Source organism: Syngnathus floridae, chromosome 15, assembly GCF_059516105.1.
Source record: "Syngnathus floridae isolate MCC-2025c chromosome 15, RoL_Sflo_1.0, whole genome shotgun sequence".
NCBI lineage: Eukaryota > Metazoa > Chordata > Actinopteri > Syngnathiformes > Syngnathidae > Syngnathus > Syngnathus floridae.
Genome location: NC_142427.1, coordinates 5736920 through 5754648, shown reverse-complemented (window position 1 = coordinate 5754648; position 17729 = coordinate 5736920). Strand labels below are relative to the sequence as shown.

The 17729-nt window shown below is 39.8% G+C and overlaps 1 long non-coding RNA gene across 4 annotated transcripts in view; it reads left to right on the top strand.

Annotated features, from left to right (window-relative positions):
• LOC148386054 (uncharacterized) overlaps positions 1-17729 on the top strand; it is a 40310-nt gene that overhangs the window by 231 nt on the left and 22350 nt on the right. For 2 of the 4 annotated variants that reach the window (XR_015863227.1, XR_015863228.1), the window contains exons 2-3: positions 317-433; positions 9854-9979. This is a non-coding gene — a long non-coding RNA (uncharacterized LOC148386054). Of the gene's footprint in view, positions 1-316; positions 434-4805; positions 5156-9853; positions 9980-15890; positions 16711-17729 lie in introns of those variants that run through there. The other 2 variants (XR_015863229.1, XR_015863230.1) reach the window with 2 other exon arrangements.

Genomic DNA, 17729 nt, shown 5'->3' with positions numbered 1-17729 from the left:
AGTTTAAGCCAAATATTTCATAACAAATGTGTGGTGTGTCCACTTAAAAAAGACAAGGCAATGCTTCGTTTTCATCCGCATATGCCATTAAAAAAAACATCAGGGCTTTTGCATTCATTTAAATTTAGTTATTTAAGAAAATAAAGAGCAAAACATATCTTCAAAGTTTGCTAAACCCCTGATTTGTACCTGCACTATTATGTACATTCACTTGCCGTGACTTGAAATCAATAACTCATCGCTGACTTTTGCAAGAACAGGCTCATTGTGACTCTTGCTTGTACCAAGAATGTGTATTTTTTAATGACCTGTCCAGCTGCTGTCACTGGCCTCCACATAGCCTTGGTTCTCTGCAGCAGAGCTCATCATGTTGCTGTCTATCAACATCAGGAGCATCACGGGTTTTGTTTGGCGTTTCCATCTTTGCATCGAGGTAAGAAAACAACTACTTTTGGAGCATGCACAATATTAAAAATAAATAAAAAGCTTCAAATCACACAGGTGCACATCGCCAGCAAATCCCCTCAGAACAGCTGCTCAATGCGCTTTAGTGGGAGTCAAAGGCCACTCCTGAAATAGGTTGTAGTCACAATGTTTATGTTGAACGTCTCAGAGCAGGAAGCATACATAGCATTAGAATTAATGGATGGGTGTGTTTTAGCACTAGCCTACTTTATATTTATTTAAAAGAATAAGATTACAGCTGGTGATTTTGGGTGAGAGGGTGAGTACACCAAGCAATTGCAAAATTGCAGGGCACACATAGACAAACAATTCACACTCACATTCACACTCATTCACAATTAGGAGTCTTCCGTTAACCCCATACTGGAAATGTAGTCTATCCAACCCCCAACCTCAGAACGCTTATGTCTCAGATTTAATGTTTTACTGTGTATGAAAAAGTGTGTGCACCAGTACGTAAGCATCAGTCTCATACCAAAGTTGGCCTCAGGGTGGCAATGTGTAGCTGCATTCCCATTGAGTGCAAGCAACAAAATTGAACTCCAGCTAAGAGCAGATTGCTTCACATTTACTGCGTGTTCTTTGCGTTGTGCCATTTACTTGAAAGGTGAGGAGAAAACATGGAGTTGTCAAGTGACCAATTATATTCTTATCTTTAGGCCATTTTCACATTTGCTTTGGGCTAAATTGAATTGGAGCTGATCTCCGTAAAGCGGCTATTTATAAGTATTTTATTTCCAATCATTTTCCCTGTTATTTTATTCATTGTGTTGTGCTGCAGGCAAATATGCTGAAGTCGGCATTCTGCCCATGCTTGCCATGTCTGATGGTACAATTTTGTACCTCAGGGAGTAATAGTGAGTCACAGTTGCTCATTTTGGATGTGGATAGAATTTACAACAAGACTCTGAAGACAAGGAATACCGATGGTGGCAAGTACATTTGCTACCTGGGCCTTCTTTGGGGTGCCGACCTTACCACCCCCCATAGCATGCTGGAATAGTAAAAACAATTCGCAGAGAGTGTGCCATGTGTATTGTCAAGACCAGTTTAGAATCAATAGTTATCTCATTACATGACAAATACATACCCATTACTCATTAATGTGTACAGATGTGTTTTGCTAATTGAAATCTGCTGCAACAAGTTTTGCTCCGACCAACCAATCAGACAATGGAAAAATGTTTATGTCATCCAGGGCCAGCACTCTGATTATACATTTCAAATCTAAAAAATTCAGTTCCACTGGCCAGAGCTATTAATGATATGATAGTGCATGGCAAAGTAATTGTTGTATGTATATTGGTTCTATATCTTTCTAAACGCCACTATAGCACCCTCTATAGCCAACACAGGGTGAATACAGCAAACTCTGCGTCGTTTTCCAAAAGTTTACATGGACAGCACCGCTCCATTATTCACCCGCATTTCAGAATACAATTTCCTCTCATTTCGTTTGAGCTTCTCCCCTCGCCTCACCTCACATCTTATTCTCTGTCGGGCATGTTTGCCCATTTCGCGCGGCAAGCAAAAGCCACTTACATAGAAGACTGACAAAGTAATCAAGTCAGACTGCAGTTTACAAGGCCGAGCTCACGGCTCACTGAGCAGGTTGAAAGAGGTGCAGAGACAGGCCAGAGAAACCATCCCTTTTGCTCGGCCCTTCCTCACTTACTCGTTCTCATCTTGTTCCCATTTCTTGCTCTCATTCTTGTTGTACACAGGCGCAGTTTTTGTTCTCTTTACCTCTCTAATACTGCACTTAAACATCCCACGCATATGCGTATAACCCGCAGGTATGAGCGGTGGAATAGAAAATGCGAGAAGGTGCTGAGACTGAATTTTAGGACAGCTGCGTAATTGAATAGGAAACACACAGTATTGTTGTGTTTGGATGTAAGCGTGAGTGCACATTTTGGCGCTATACATATCATAAATCTCATGTGTAGACGATTTTTAATCTAGCTGATCTCTAAGTGTGGAATAAAGCCAAATAGACTGCTCAATTTATCTGTCAGAAATGTGACATGGAGGCGAAGATATTTGCATCAAACCATTCTGCGTGAGAAAAACAACTCGGATGCTCTGCAGCTGTTTGGCAATATGGTGTGATCGTAACTTGAAAATATCCGCCGAAATGTCTGAGGCCATAAAAAGAAACACATTTGTGAGCAAAGCACTTATGTACATCTGTTGCGTTTGTGTAAGTAAGCATGAAAAAGCCGCTTCGCAGACATGCTCAGTCCCCGGGGTTTCAATCTTTAGGGCCCGGTTCGGAGTTGTGTGATTGGTCGCTGATGTTGTTTAGCTGAAGTGGAGAGGAGCCAATGGCCGCGACTCATCAGGGCCAGCCACCACCTGAGCACTGGCCTCACTCGTGCTCAAGCTTTTAGTGCATTATTTGGATGCCAGTACAGCTACATGCCTCTCATCGCTGTTTAATGCACAATATAAATGTGGGAGTTACTTTGTAAAGTGCTGCAGAATGTATAACAAGACAATGTTGTTTTTGCGACTTTCAGCTTGCCCCATCGAAACATTGAAAAAATAATCTATGCCAATAATAAATACCTGTATATAAAAAAAACTATTCTTACAAGTTATCCACAAATGAAGCTATGTAAAAGCAATGGAGCCTTCATTAAGGTTGTATTATGGAAACAATTATGTAATTTCATTTTTACTCAGAATTCAAAAAACGGGAGGTTGGCTGGCATTGTGTTCAGCCCATTCTACTGTATTTCTGTTGGCCTACTTACAAAAGAAAAGAGGGGGGAAAAACCAAATACAGGTTGTCTCCTGTGGGGTAGTTTGACATTTTACTTGCATCTTTTGCCGGTAAAGATAATATTTGATTGCGGTTAAATGGGGAGAAAGGGGGGCAACAAATAGAAACCGACAATTGGCATCCCCGGTGTCAAGGTGGCGTGTGATGTATACCGGGAAAGACGGCAGACCGCGGGTGAGTGCACAGACAGATGTGTCTCGTCTGTACGCACTGCAGGAGGGGGGAGGGGGGGGCTGCCATGGTTTTGCTACAGGATTAATTTGCCCTTTGAGACAGGTGTTGAGAGGAGCAGGAGCAGACACAATGAATCTAATGTTACGTGACCCCCACCCCCCACCCCCCCACTCCTTCCCCGCGCTCCACTTTAAGTCCATGGGACACTGGGAGCATAAAGCCAACTAATTCATATGGAAAATGTCTGTCAGCGATACACTTTTTACACCAGCGCTATTATCTCCTGTAATGTGAGATCCCTCTCCTTTGAGTAATGAGGATTTTCTCTGCATTGCAATAAGCTGCTATAGCATTCGTGGCACCAGTTTGAAACCATCATGTGAAAACGGCAATTAAATTAAAAGATCTCTGAGGAGTACAGACTACTACGAGAAATTATAATAGCGGTATTCCGCAAGTTGATGTAGAAAAGAATATCACTCAGTGGAGTACAGACCTCTATTACTGCTGAAATTTTAAACATCCTTGAGCTTTATTTTTGTACATGTGCATGTTAGCAGGATACTTTTGTTTACGAATAATGTTCAGCGGATTACATACCTACACATTTTACCAAGAAAAAAATGAATATAAATACAAATACTTTATTTACATACAAAAATATATTTTTGAAAAGAGGACACACAATAGATGGCATAGGAGGTGGAAAACTAATTGTGTAGAATTTATTGCATCAAAAGCTATATAAATATATTATTCAGTGTTTTAAAAGACAAATGGTTTTCTTCTTTTTATTCAAATAATTTGTTAATTTCTATCAGGACCTCTGCTCTTTGTTCACATTTTCCATTTATGCACTAATGAATGGCTATTGGCACCTTTTCAGGTTGTGTTTTAATTGAAGTATTTTTTTATGAGACCAAAATAAAGAGAGATTTGAAAAAGCAGCTTTGCAGGAACACAAGTCGAAAATGGCGGTGTAAAAAGGAATTTAATGCATTTACTAGACGATTAAAACTCAACTGTGGTTGAAATAATTCTAATAATAGTTTTTGTAAAAAAATAAAATCAAATTGCATGGGTGGATTTCCGTATGTTGATGATGAAATAGGCGCTAAAGGTAAACAACCTCCTGTAAAAAAAAAACATTTTGCTTAAACCGATTTGTAGAATTAGATGGCATGCTGTTTTTCCATTCTGGTGTAAGGTTCCCATGTCCAGCGCTGTTATTGTTTGCTAACATGTAGCACACACACAAATTGCCCCCTGAGCGGCCTGTCAACAGGCAACAGTTGACCCGACCTCGCATGAGGTAACACGAAACTCGAGTCTCACGGCGAGCGTTGATGCTCACCGCCTGTTCCCGCCGCCTCCACAGGGACCGCGCGACCGCGTCATGGCCGCAATCCAAACTGTTCCCTCTTGCTTGAGACACTTTTGATGAACTTGCGGACACCAAGATGACACGCAATGGACGCTCGAGTGTGCGAGGATATAACGTGGAGCTGCTCTGTTTGAGATCAAGGCCCAAAAGAAGCAACACGCTGAAAATCACATAAAGGCTTGAAGAAAAGCGAAACATCACTGAGTCCCCATTGTGCCACGTTTTATCCTTTCCATTCAGACTGCTTCACACATTATTCATGCTTGTACATGCCAAACACAAAGCTTCCAACGAGAAAGAAGCTATATTCGTTTGGGAGAATTTAAAAAAAACACAAAAAACTCTCCTTTGGTCTCTCTGATTTACTTTTAAACACAGTTGCCTTTTAAACACAGTTAATTAAAAAAGGAAAGCAGAGTAATCAAGTGGATGACGACAAAAGAGCCGTCGGGGGCTGATGTCAAAACAGACTCAACGCTTTGTGACTTTTATCTACATTTGCAAGTTAAAAAGAGAATTTTGACTGACATTTTTAAACACATGAGCTAAATTCTAAGTATAGCCACTAAGGTATACTTCACACTCACAGAGGCGAGATGTCAATTCTTTGCGTGTGTATTTCCTGTCACAATCTATTGTGGTTAACCAAGCTCAAACAACAGCACACGGCCCAGCCTTTCTTTTAATTCCTGATTTAATTATTGTACATTAGACTTTTGCAGGCTCTGGTTATCGATGTACCGGGAGACAGTGATTAAATTAAAGAGTTGAAGGGACGTCGCCTGTCAATCAAGGAGGGCGCCACGACAAAGGGAAAGTACAACTCTTGGTAGGTTTAGTCAGTACGGCATATTCATAGATGACATTTCCGACATTATCAACCATTTAAATAATAATAAAATGCCACTGCGTTATTAACAAGAGTCAATAAGGCTTTATAATGAACATGGATATTTGAAAATATTTTTTAATTTGACTCTGGCTTTTAGTACAATTTTCCATACAATGCATTTGCGTGTTAACAATATGTATATGAAGAAACATTACATGTGTGGCGCATGATGAAGACATATGATGTCATTTTATGAGGCAACCGTGATATAATTACAATATCATTCTAATGTGCGGCAAAACACGGGACATAACCTCAAGCTATAAATACATTACTGGAGCCAAACTGAGCCGCAAGCCTCATGAAGCTGATGTAATTATCTTTCAATTATATTTTCAAGATTTAGAATAGCTCAGAGTGAGAGCTTGCAAATAAATCAACGGCAAACTTGTTAAAATGTATAATAAAGGTGAAAGGAAGAGGAAAGTGAAGTCTGTTTTGTAGTGAATGCCAAACATGCTGCTGCCGCGGCCGAGATGCAGAACTTGACTTTAAATGGCAAAAATGTCAATTATGAAATGAACCATCCTTTTCCTTAATGATCTCATCTCCAGTCAAAGGTATGCCAAAGGACATCTCCTGATTAAATATATATATGATTCGAACCAATCGAGAGGACTTTGCCGAAGTTCTCTTGTCTTCTTTCGAGCTTACCATCGACAAGATCTTGTCCGCCTTTGTTGAAGGAGTCCTTGACAGACTGCTGGAATAAAAGAGCAGGCAGCTGGAGTCGCCTGATTGAAATAGCAAATGACATAATCATGGTTGAGATGTAAAATTATGCACAAGCCAAAGCATTATGAGCATTGGAGTATCACACTGGCTGCCTGTCAACATTCTCGACTGTCAAACCGGTCTTAATTGAAAAAGTCTCCCTTAATTGGGCTGCTGATATAAGATGCTTGACGACTTCTTGGCTGACTCTTTAAATGTTTACTACATCATCATCAAACCTAACTGAGCTTTACATTCATACAGCAAACACAGTATATATTTGTAAACTTAACACCATAAAAAGGATGACCACGACTATCCTATGAAAGGGCAGACTTTATTCAAAAGAATGATTTATCCGACCAGAACTCCCACTGAAAATTCATTGCTTCAAGGTTTTGGGTTAAAGGACCACGTTCCAATTGGCTCATCACAACGCCACTGGAATGCAACACTCTAAATCGTCTTCATTGTGCGCTGTGCATTTTTGTTTAGTCTGCCGGAGAGCCAAAAAAAATCGGAGCAACTTCTAAGTGAGCATGACTCGCCTTAGGCCTACTATACAACACCTTCAAAAAGATGAGTAGAACAACAAACTCAGTCTTCTTCAAAGTGTACCAACAGTCAATCAAAAGAAAAGGAATATAATCTGCTGTGTACACGGAGATGAAAATACAAACCCAAATAGTCTTTCCGAGGTTGTGGTCACATTTGTCACTTGTCAATACGCTAATGACCGATACTCTTTCGTGATACAACATGTAAATGGTAACGTTCGCAGGAACATTTACATTTATCCAACAAAACCAACAACGAGAGAAATGAGACTCAGCTCCAGAGATGACAACACGGCTCAAAAGGCAGGCAACTTTAGCGTGACTCCACAGGGACCCACTGGCCATTATTTTCCCTTTTTAATGATCTATGCACCTCCTCGCTTTCGCTCTTGTTTTGATTTACGCTGGCGCCTTGAGTGGGTTGACGAGTGTGCATGTCATAGATTATGACATTTTATTGACTATTGCAATGGCACGTAATATGCAAGCTGCCTGCTTCCATTGCACGCGTTGGAATATACTGTCATTGATTCATATCTAAACACATGGTCAAGGCTTGATTAGTGTGTTTATGTTGTGATCACGGCATAAGCGAGACAGGCTGGTTATTATCACTTGATAAAGCCAAACTAAATAACATGGGGGAAATAATATTATTATAGTTTTTATTATTATTATTGTTAATAATAACTGTAAATATTATTAATATAATAATAATATAATAATGTAAATAATTCTTAATATAATATTAAAATACTAATAAACACCTGACTCATGTAGGGTAAAAATATGAAATCCTCTCAGCAAATATCAGAAAATTGATCAGCTGAAGGTAATTGAGCTCAATCTCACCCAGCTCAATTTGTTTACATTTCGTTTCCATATTTGTATTATAGAAATTATGATTGTACACAGTGTGTGTTTTTCTTGTTTGTCATCCCCCAAAAATATTATGAGTGTTGCCATGCCAGTGGCCACAAACGCCACAACAATCAATCATCGTTTGGCAGCACGCACACGAAGCTTTTAAACTCCATGTCGAGATATCTGTTTATATTTTACACACAAATTTTTGGGGCCAATAATTGCTGTTTTGAGAGAGGGAGTAGCAGTGTGAAAGAGTCACTGATGCCCAGTCTATTAACTTGTTGACATTTTGGGGTCGCCCTGACTCTGGGCTAATGCGGAGTGTGACCAAGCAGAACCATCTTCATTATCCTGGCGCAATGTTTCATTGCTCGGGGCTTGTGCGCTGATGGCCAGCCACCCACTTGGCTGTCTCCACCTCTCATCTCCTATTGCACCGTGTCTCTATCTCTATCTTCTGTGAATGCATGGTTGCCAAGCGTGCCATCAAACATTCTTTCTCTCTCGCTCCAAAACATTCCCGCCGACTTCGAGCTTATTTGGCCCTCTCCGCATCCATCACTTCCTTCTAGGTCCATCCTTTTTCTGTTGTGTCTCCGCTTTATTGCATCATCTTTCTTTGGTGTACTGGCGCTCATATTTCTTCTTCTCATTTTGGACTGCCTTGAGATGTTTGCCATCTGTCTGCGGCGACGCTGCTTGGCTCTGCTGTTTCTGTTTTTATTTTAACATCACAAATCTCAACGTCCCTTCCTGTTGCGTGTTGGAAATTTATTTTTTTCCCTCCACCTATGTATGTGGCACATTTGACGTTTTACGGCTCAGGTAACAGACCCTGAGGTTTTTTTTGATGAACTGCCGCCCAGGGATTATCGTTCATGTCACTCGAGGTAGTCATATGACATTGTTATGTCTTGATCCCATTGTAAATCACGGCACATCTACAGCAGATTTGGCAATTAAAGTTCAAGGAGTAAACAGCCCCACAATCATTATGCATTAGAGGACTCGCTAGCAATACCAAGCGGAGCTGTCGAGATTAATCTCCCACGGTCTCGGCGCTCCTTTCCCTGCACTGTCATCTTGTCACTCGCTCTGTCAGGAACCCTTAAATCACACACGCAAGGGTGCATGAAATAAAAAACAAATTACCTTTTCTTCACTAAGATTAATTGATGCTGATGGGAAAAGGAAGAAAGTAGACCAAACAAAGCAGGTGCAAGTGATGTGAAAAAGTGACCTTTATTACCCTCCTCACTTGCTCATCACTGTATTTGCCAACGTGGCAGAAATGCTGCAGTCTGACCTTGGACTTAATGTCACTTTTAACTTCCATTTCTTTTTTGTAACTTAAAAAAAGCTGTGTATTCATATACTCCTAGTGATTTTTTTTCTAATGAATAAGAATGCATAATGAATATAAATATGATGTAGTATGAGACAAGAATGCAGCAGTCCTGATATCTGATGTGCTTTATATAAAGCGTGTGTTCTAGAATGTTTTCTTTCCACTATGTGGATACAGAAGACACTACTGCACTTCATTGTTTTATGTTTAATTATTATTATTTTTTTAATTTTAGACCGTTTTTTCAAACGAGCATCATTTTCATTCATAATTTGACTTTCGTGGAGTATTTATTTATTGTAATGTTTAAGGTTCCCGTAGCCAGATTTTTGAGTCTTGTATCTTGATGTGACTTGTTTTTGTCTGGCCTGGAAATAAAAAAGGGGGTCAGGGCCCCGAGGCTCTGAAATAACCTACATCATAGAATAAGGCCCTCTTCAGTTCAAGTTTACGGAAACAAAGTCTTCCGATTTTACCTCATCTTTCCACTTGGTTTATTTTTCAATTTACTTTTCTGTTGATTTCATTTTTCTTAAATCTAGTCCTCCCTTTAACTTCCTTTTTCTATCTGTGCTTTATTTGTTTTATATTATAGTCAACCCAACAGGTTTATTACCTCTATCAAAATCATATTCATTTTTTTCTGCTCCGTTTGTTTCCACAGACCTTGACTGGCCAGTTGTGTCTCCTGATGTGTTTAACAGCTGCATTGGATATGTCGAGAAATTCCCAGACTGCTCCTCTGAGAGCATACCAAGACACACTTAAGCTGGACAACAAAGGAATCAAGGTAGTGTATTATATCTAACACAATATAAGTATTACGTTGCATACTGGATGGTTTTATTATCACAATATAATTTTTCAAAATGCCCAAAACTTTCTGTGGTTTGTTCATGCTTCGACATATGTGTGAAATGTGCACCAAACCGGCATCATCTCTTCTCCTCTTAGACTCTGTCCTTCATAAATAATTCTCCAACTCCTGCAATCTTAATGTCACAAAGTTAAAAGGTGAAGCGTATGAAAGTCAATGAGGTTTGTGGATTGTTACACTGGGAAAAAAAAGGTAACTTATCCAGTTTTTTAAAAAAACAACCGTTCAAATGTTCTCAACCAAAAATAGAGTATTGAGAAAAAAAGTTGAACTAAAGCAGCAATAATAAACAGATGAGGAATTTTGTTGACACCATTCCACAGTTGACACATAATATAGAGCGCCAACATCCAGAGGTTGCTGTTTACATAGATAACGTGCAGGCGTCCCTTGCTAAGAATGTAAAACACACTAGAGAGCAAACACAAATAATCTGAATATTATTTAATGTCTCAGAGAGCTCCTAGTGTCATTTTATAATCGTCAATCAAAATGTTCCCAGCATACACAAAATTGCCTAAAAATAACACTGCAACAAATGGATGTCTCTTCGTAGTCTGTTGAAATCTTTCTAAAAAAAAAAAAAAAAGGTGGTGCAGCAACACTTCAGAAGGAAAAACAAATACAAAGTCATTAATTTTAAATGGCAAACCTCAAACATTTCTGTAGAGAGTGAAATAAAAAAATAAAACACCAAAATAGGTATAAAGTCTACACAAAACACCAACATGCATGTACAAAATACAAATGTGGGTTTAATATTGATTAATAACGCATATCTCTGCAAGAATGTCTCAAAGTGAAGCAAAACATTACTGCTGTTGGTTAGAAGGGTTTTGCTTTGGGATTGCTTTCACCTTAAAATGCACCGAGTCTAGTCAGCGAGAACGGCACTTGTAAGCTTAAATATTTTTAATCCACTCGGGTTCAGGTTTGCATCTGGTCTCTGCGCTATGATTTTCACTGCGTGGACCCGGCAGCTAATCAAAGCGTGCCTTTCGGCTTAGCAGTCATGCACACAAATTCCCAACGGCGCATCCTTATTAGCCTCCAGTTTCAAGTCGACTGATGGGACTTCCAGCCAAGAGCTATTCTTAAACGTGTTTGCTTCTGTCTGCTCTTCTGAACATCTGAGGAGTCAGCTCCTCCCACATCAAGCTCACTTCACTTGAGGTGTAATGACCACATCGGAGGCGCATTTGACAGCAGGAGTAACTACTATCTACTAAGGCCATTTTTGAACTTATCTCTGGATAAAGTTGGAAAGTTGAAATTACCCTTTTCTCAGTAAGATGAATTGACCCTGACGTGAAAAGACAACATTACTGACATGAATTTGCAAAATGACCTCAACTATCTTCACAAATATCCTCGCTTGCTACTCATTTTACTTACAAATTCCACACCTTGGACCTTGGAATTACCATCCCTTTGTTGCTGTCTTTTTGTTGGAAATTGTAGAAGCCAGAACAAATATGAACGCAAGAAATATTAGCATGCCTCACAAACCATGTTGTACCCTTGCCTTTCTATCTTTTTACAAACATATTAAAATAGAGCGTAAAGAATAAAGAGGAATTTAAAGTCCGAATAGTTGAGCTGGCCCCAAACAGTGATCATAGTCTCATTGGGTTCCTCATAGGGTCCTCATCTAGCTATGTGGGTCCGGTTCCTACTCTTGGGTAGAGTGGATCCATTTCTGACGATTTTCTCACTATTTCAAAAACTGTCCTCTTGGGATCAATATTGCATTAGGTAAGATGTCCCTCAGAGGTCAGCCATCTAGTTGACGTATTATACTATGTGCCCATGTAGATGATGGGCAGTAGTGGTTTTCTGTTGTCTCATAAAATTCTCTTTAGCTAATCTGAGCTGCGAGTCAGAGGATATCATCAAGCATTCTTGAGTTATGTGCCTGAAATAATGCACTGTTTTGTAATTTTGCTCATTTATACTTTTAGCAACATATTGATTGTTGTGTGGTGAAATGAGAAGATCCTCGAGCCACATTAATATCACATCGTCAGTAAATGCTCCACTTGTCCCCAGAATCTCAAACCATGTTGGAGTGTTTTTACCACCACTAATGTTTATAGATTTTTTTCCTTACCCTGGGCTTCAGCAAACTGATGTTGCTGTCACAAGATAAACACAAAAAAGGAACACGTTTTCTTCAATGCAAAACATTCCAAACTTTGCTGCACGATGTGATTGCCGCAAGCACTGACAGGTGACTATAATGATGCTCAGTGAATATTTCTTTTCAAACTTAAAAAAAGCGCCAGAGGAAAAAACAACTTTGGTCCTTAACTGTGTGAAATTGTTGGATACGAGAAGAAGCACCCAACGTTGTTTTGTAGCTACAAGGCCCTCTCTTTGGCCCATCTCCCTTGACACATGTGCCTCAAAGTTCATTTTATTCATTTTTTTTCATCCAGCCTTTATTTATGCAGACGATTGAGAACATATTTGAATTTATAACGCTGTCCTGGCAGCAGATATTCGCATAAAACAAAGTCTCAGAGAGTTGTTAGTCTCGAAAGGAAATCTGTTTTTGTCAACTTTGTTTGGATTTGATTCAGTTTTATTTCACATTTTATTGTGTTTTCTCTGTCAATTTTTTAACATCCTCTTCATCAGCCCTGTTCATTGAGGCAACCAATCAACTTCCCTTGTCTTATCAATTTGGTTGTGCTATATTTAGTTCCCTGCATTTTTTCTCAGCATTTGTTTTTTTTTTAAAATTTTGGATTTTTTTTTTAAATGAAATAAATAAAATAAATCTTACACTGTTACCATCACGTCACAAAGGCAAATCCAAATACATCAAAGAGTGTCACATAATTTATATGATAAAAATTCAGATAAATTTTATTTGCAGTCCCTCTCAAAATCAGGCCTGTCATATTTTTTCGTGTGACCTGTCCTGCAAACAAACTAACAAATAGTGATGAAACGTTGAATGTAAACGTAACGCCGCTGCGTGTGAATTGACCTCCTAAATGAAAACGTGTGATGTGACAAGTGACTCTGACACCGCTTGGACTGTGTTTACTTTCAAGCCTCCCTACCAATCCGTCACTATAGTCTTTGTGTGTTTTGTTTACACAAAGCAAAGGTATCAAGCCCAGTGTGGGTCTTCCTCCAGCGCGCAGCCGCCTGCACACGTATTTGCATCACGGCTTACTGTGTCCCTGTGCTCTTGTGTGGCTGTGACAGATGGATTCTTCAATAGTGTAATGAATGAGGTGCCAGAAACATTCAGCTCGGCTTTTGGGCACAATGATTTCTCTCTGTCTACCTCTTTGTAGTACCATACATTGCTCATATTGATTATGATGAGGCTTTGTCCTCTTCAGTTATTACAATATTGATTTCACTGCGATACAGAAGACCTGAGCTTATATAGAGGGGCTGAATGAATTTTGGATGGAGGTAAACAAAAAGCACAATGGTTGACTGGCAGGCTGGCTTGGCACTGCTGTGACAGTTTTATCAATCGATGGCTTCATTCTTTTGGAGATTCTCATCTCTGCACACAGGAGGGAATGTTGCTTCATTGTGTAGTTCAGTCTTGTCACTAAATTCTTATTCGATACCAAATGTCGAGGTTACACCAAGCAATCGTAGTCAGTTTATTCACTCACATTTGATGCTAAGTCAAACGAGATTCAATGCAAAAGCTGCATTGAACATTTCAAATGTATTTCTCCCATTCCTTGTATTTCATTGAATTATATAAGTTCCTCTCTTGGTCTTCTTCTTGTTGTGTTGACGCCGCAGATGATAAGCATTAAAGCAGAAATAGAACATAGGGAAGGGTCTGCCGCTCAGCTTATTACGAGTAATTCAATCAATGAAATAGCAATGACATTACGCTAATGAATTTCAGCCATCAGACGCTGATCTTAATACAACATCTTTATTCCAGCCACTCGTGGTCAGATTGCATTGCATATTGCATATTACCCGGCGTTTTGGAAAGAGTGAGTAGTTTTAATTCAGTTAGAGTGATTACATTATTTAGATTTGTTTTAGTTTTTCACATTAGGTTTGTTTCTTCACTTGTATGTCATTAAATGTTAAAATGTTACGTAAAGACCCTGCAAAATGATTTGTATCTAAATGCATTGTACATTATTGTACGTGCTTGATGATAATATCCGATAATGTTCAAAAAGGAAAAGCCATTGTGGACCAGGGCTGTGATCTTTAGAGTGCCTCGTTGTTGGCCGTGAGTGACGTCACGAAGAGAAGGACAAAAGAACCAGGAATCTGTGTTTTTGTCTGGGAACGCCATACTCTGCTGTCCAGGAGTGCAGCAATATTCCAATGTGAGTTTGCTCATTCTCAGTTCAGCAAAACAGAGACGGTCCAAACTCCTACTGCCTCCCGCGGCAGACGACCTCAATTACAGAGGAGGAGATTATGGGTCAGCATTAACACGACTCTTAATCTGTATACACTCACTCCAACTCCCCTCTATCTGCTCTCACCCACCTGCCTGGCTGTCTAGATCCATTGCCTGTTTGGTTTCATGCACGCAAGATATCCCTGCTATTTATTCTTCCTTTTCTGTTTTCTGTCCTATCACCCCGCCACACTCCTCCGAGCTCTTCACCTCTCCTCGGCACCGAAGGATTTTCACCCCCAACAAAATGTCATTAATATCCGGATGCTAAATAATTTTTTGTCCCACCGACGTTTTAGAAGCGGTATCGGAAATTCCCTATGTAGCTGAAGTTACAGTTAACCGCATTGACAGAAATGAGCATTACTTTCTATAGATCATTCAATGTATTCTTTTATTTGGCTTACAGTGTTTTTTAGTAATATTTCTATAAAGCTGTCCTCTTCTTCAGGCTAATCTTGAGCAGAGCACCAAACTATTCAGGATTTAATGCTGTTGTATGATTTAAACAAACTTTTGATGTTGTTAAATTAAAACACTTGGAATTATACATTAACTGTACAAGTAATGTCACACACATGTAAAAGGCAGTAAACCCTTGCAAAATGAATCTGTTCAAACAATAAAATACACTCTATAAACTTTAATGATGAATGAGAAGGTCTTAATAAAAGTTGCATCGCAGGTGAAACCAGTGAAGCAAGAAAGTAGAATTTTTACACAATTCGCTACTTTTACCCGTAGTAGCTAGCGAGTCAGTAACCAGTAATTGTAGATCCTGTAATGGACCCAAAAAGCAATTGTAATTTAAAAGAAAACTGCAAATTAAGACAAAAATGTCATGCATTACAAGACTTTGTAATATACACAAGCTAGATACAACTTTATTTCAATACTGTTCTTGTATCAGCTCTCATTTGAGTAGATTAGCAAATAGCTAACGCTGTGGCCTGTGAGTGAATGAGCTGACCTGGTTACATTACAAATGTTGCATTGTTGAATACATTATGATTGCTATTGCGCTGGAAGGCTGTGAATCACGGACAGTAACCAAAATGAATTGTTGCTTTTCAAAAAGATCTGCCCACTGATGTCCCCAACTCGAATGCACACACGTGCGCCAGTGTGAGAATGTCTCCACTTTGTCAAGAAGTACAGTGTTACACTGGAGGATGTTTGGGCATTTATGTAACAGTTGAGTGTATTTTATTTGGGGAGGTTGGAAAGGAGGACCGTAAGAAGATGAAGGGAAAAAAGTGATCTTTTAGAGAAAGGAGGATTTACAGCTTTAAAGCTCGTGGCTGCATCTTAACCTTTGAGATATCCCATCTGCACTTCTCCTTCCTCTCTCTTGCGTTCTCCCTCCCATTCTTGCACTGCTTCATCCTGCCGTATTTCTCCACATTCCTGCAGATTTGGCAGTGTACTCTCCATCCTATCTGTGGCGGCAGAAGGGAGCAGAGATGAATCCATTAAGTGGAATAATTTCCCGGCCAAGCAAAAGTCTCCAAAAGCGCCTCTGCCATTGTGCGTCTTTCAATAGAGAGGACAGCTTTGTGTAAAGCACATCCCGCTTGGACTGTTTACTCTCAAACATTTGGACACTCTCCCTGTTAGAATCAAAGGGAAAGAAATCAGCCCACGGGTGGCCTCAGCTGACCCTTAAAAAGAATAAAAAGGCACAACGTTAGGGACCTTGCATGTGCATACCATTTTGCTTTTAGAGGCAAGTGTGTAACAAATGGCGGTCGTGTCGATCCGACGGGAATAAAAGCATGCGGTGACATCATCCTATGACCGGCATTTATGGCATTGTAACGTTTCCACCTGTGTGCATGTGTAATTCATGTTACGAGGACATGTAATATATCAGCACGCAGGGCTTCACCTCTCTTTCGGGACCAACAAGCAAGTGGCCGTAAAGTAAATCAGCTAACTCTCAGGTATGAAGTATTTTCCAAAGGTGAAGCAGAGGCCAGGGTAAAGGTCAGGCTAGAGATGATGACAAGGGGTCTCCAGCAAACTAATGTGACTCAAGGGAACCATGTGTATATATATGTGTGCAGTGTGAAATACTAATGTGCAAATAGAGGCACCTTAAAACTCAAGGTGGAATATAAAAAAATCTCATCCAGGAAACCAGCTCAGCTCAGCTCAGTTCAGCTGTCATGCGCTTGACAGGCATGAGAATACATACAAGCCCTGAAAGTGTGCCTTCTATTCTTCTTCGAAGAGCAGCTGGATTAAAAAAAGAAAAAAAAAAGAAGAACAATGGCACCACCACACGTGCTATTTTCATCATTTAAATGAGCAATTTGATTCTTTTCTATTCTGCACTGTCAATTATTGAGAAAAAAAAATTAGGTTCACCTTATTGTTTGAAAAATACGGTAGATTGACTGCTCCATATGATATCTGTGACACAAGTTATCTTTGGTTCCCACTGAAGGTCCAGATATCAAATGCATCGACTCGCACTGAATTTGCAGCTAGCTGCTTCTGATTGAAGGCCATGAAAAGGGAATAGTGACAATTTGCTTGGGGCCAATCCATTTTGTTTTCAGTTTACGGGGAAACACCTGTGAATGAACCGCGAGCGCAACGTGAGCAGATATTTGCTGACTTTGACAAAAAAACAATCACTGAGTGCACCTTTAATTACAACTGTGTTTTATGTTCTCAACCCTCATCTGTGTCTTCGGAGCTGTTCATCGTGGCGCGTGAAGGTTTAACAGTGCAACGCTCTCACCCATCACAGTTTTATGCTTACGCTGACAGGCTCGCTATGTCCACTGCCAAACTTATTCATTGCCTGTGTTTTATCATTAAGGCCACGCTTGTTCTCAAGACATACATCAAACACTTCATCATCACCTCCTCCGTCGCTTTCCTCACACTTTCTGTCCTCCTCGTGCACCAATACAGCTATTTGGTCTGCACATTGATGCTGAAACAATAGCTGAGCAGATGACAAGACAGTTTGACGGGCACATTTAAATGCAACTTTTTTTTTTTTTTTTACACTGAATTAAATGGTTGCTTTCTAGCTGCAGTAAAATCCACCATCTCATTCATACAGTCGTGGCCAACAGTACCCGTGATGGTTGCCAAAGAGTGCCTGGACAAACCAGACTCCATCTGGGAAAACGTTCTGTGGACAGACAAAACCTGTGATTGGCTGGCAACCAGTCTTGTGGGCAATGCACGCCAGTGTTTTGTTTATATCAACAAAATGAAGACTATAAAAAAAGC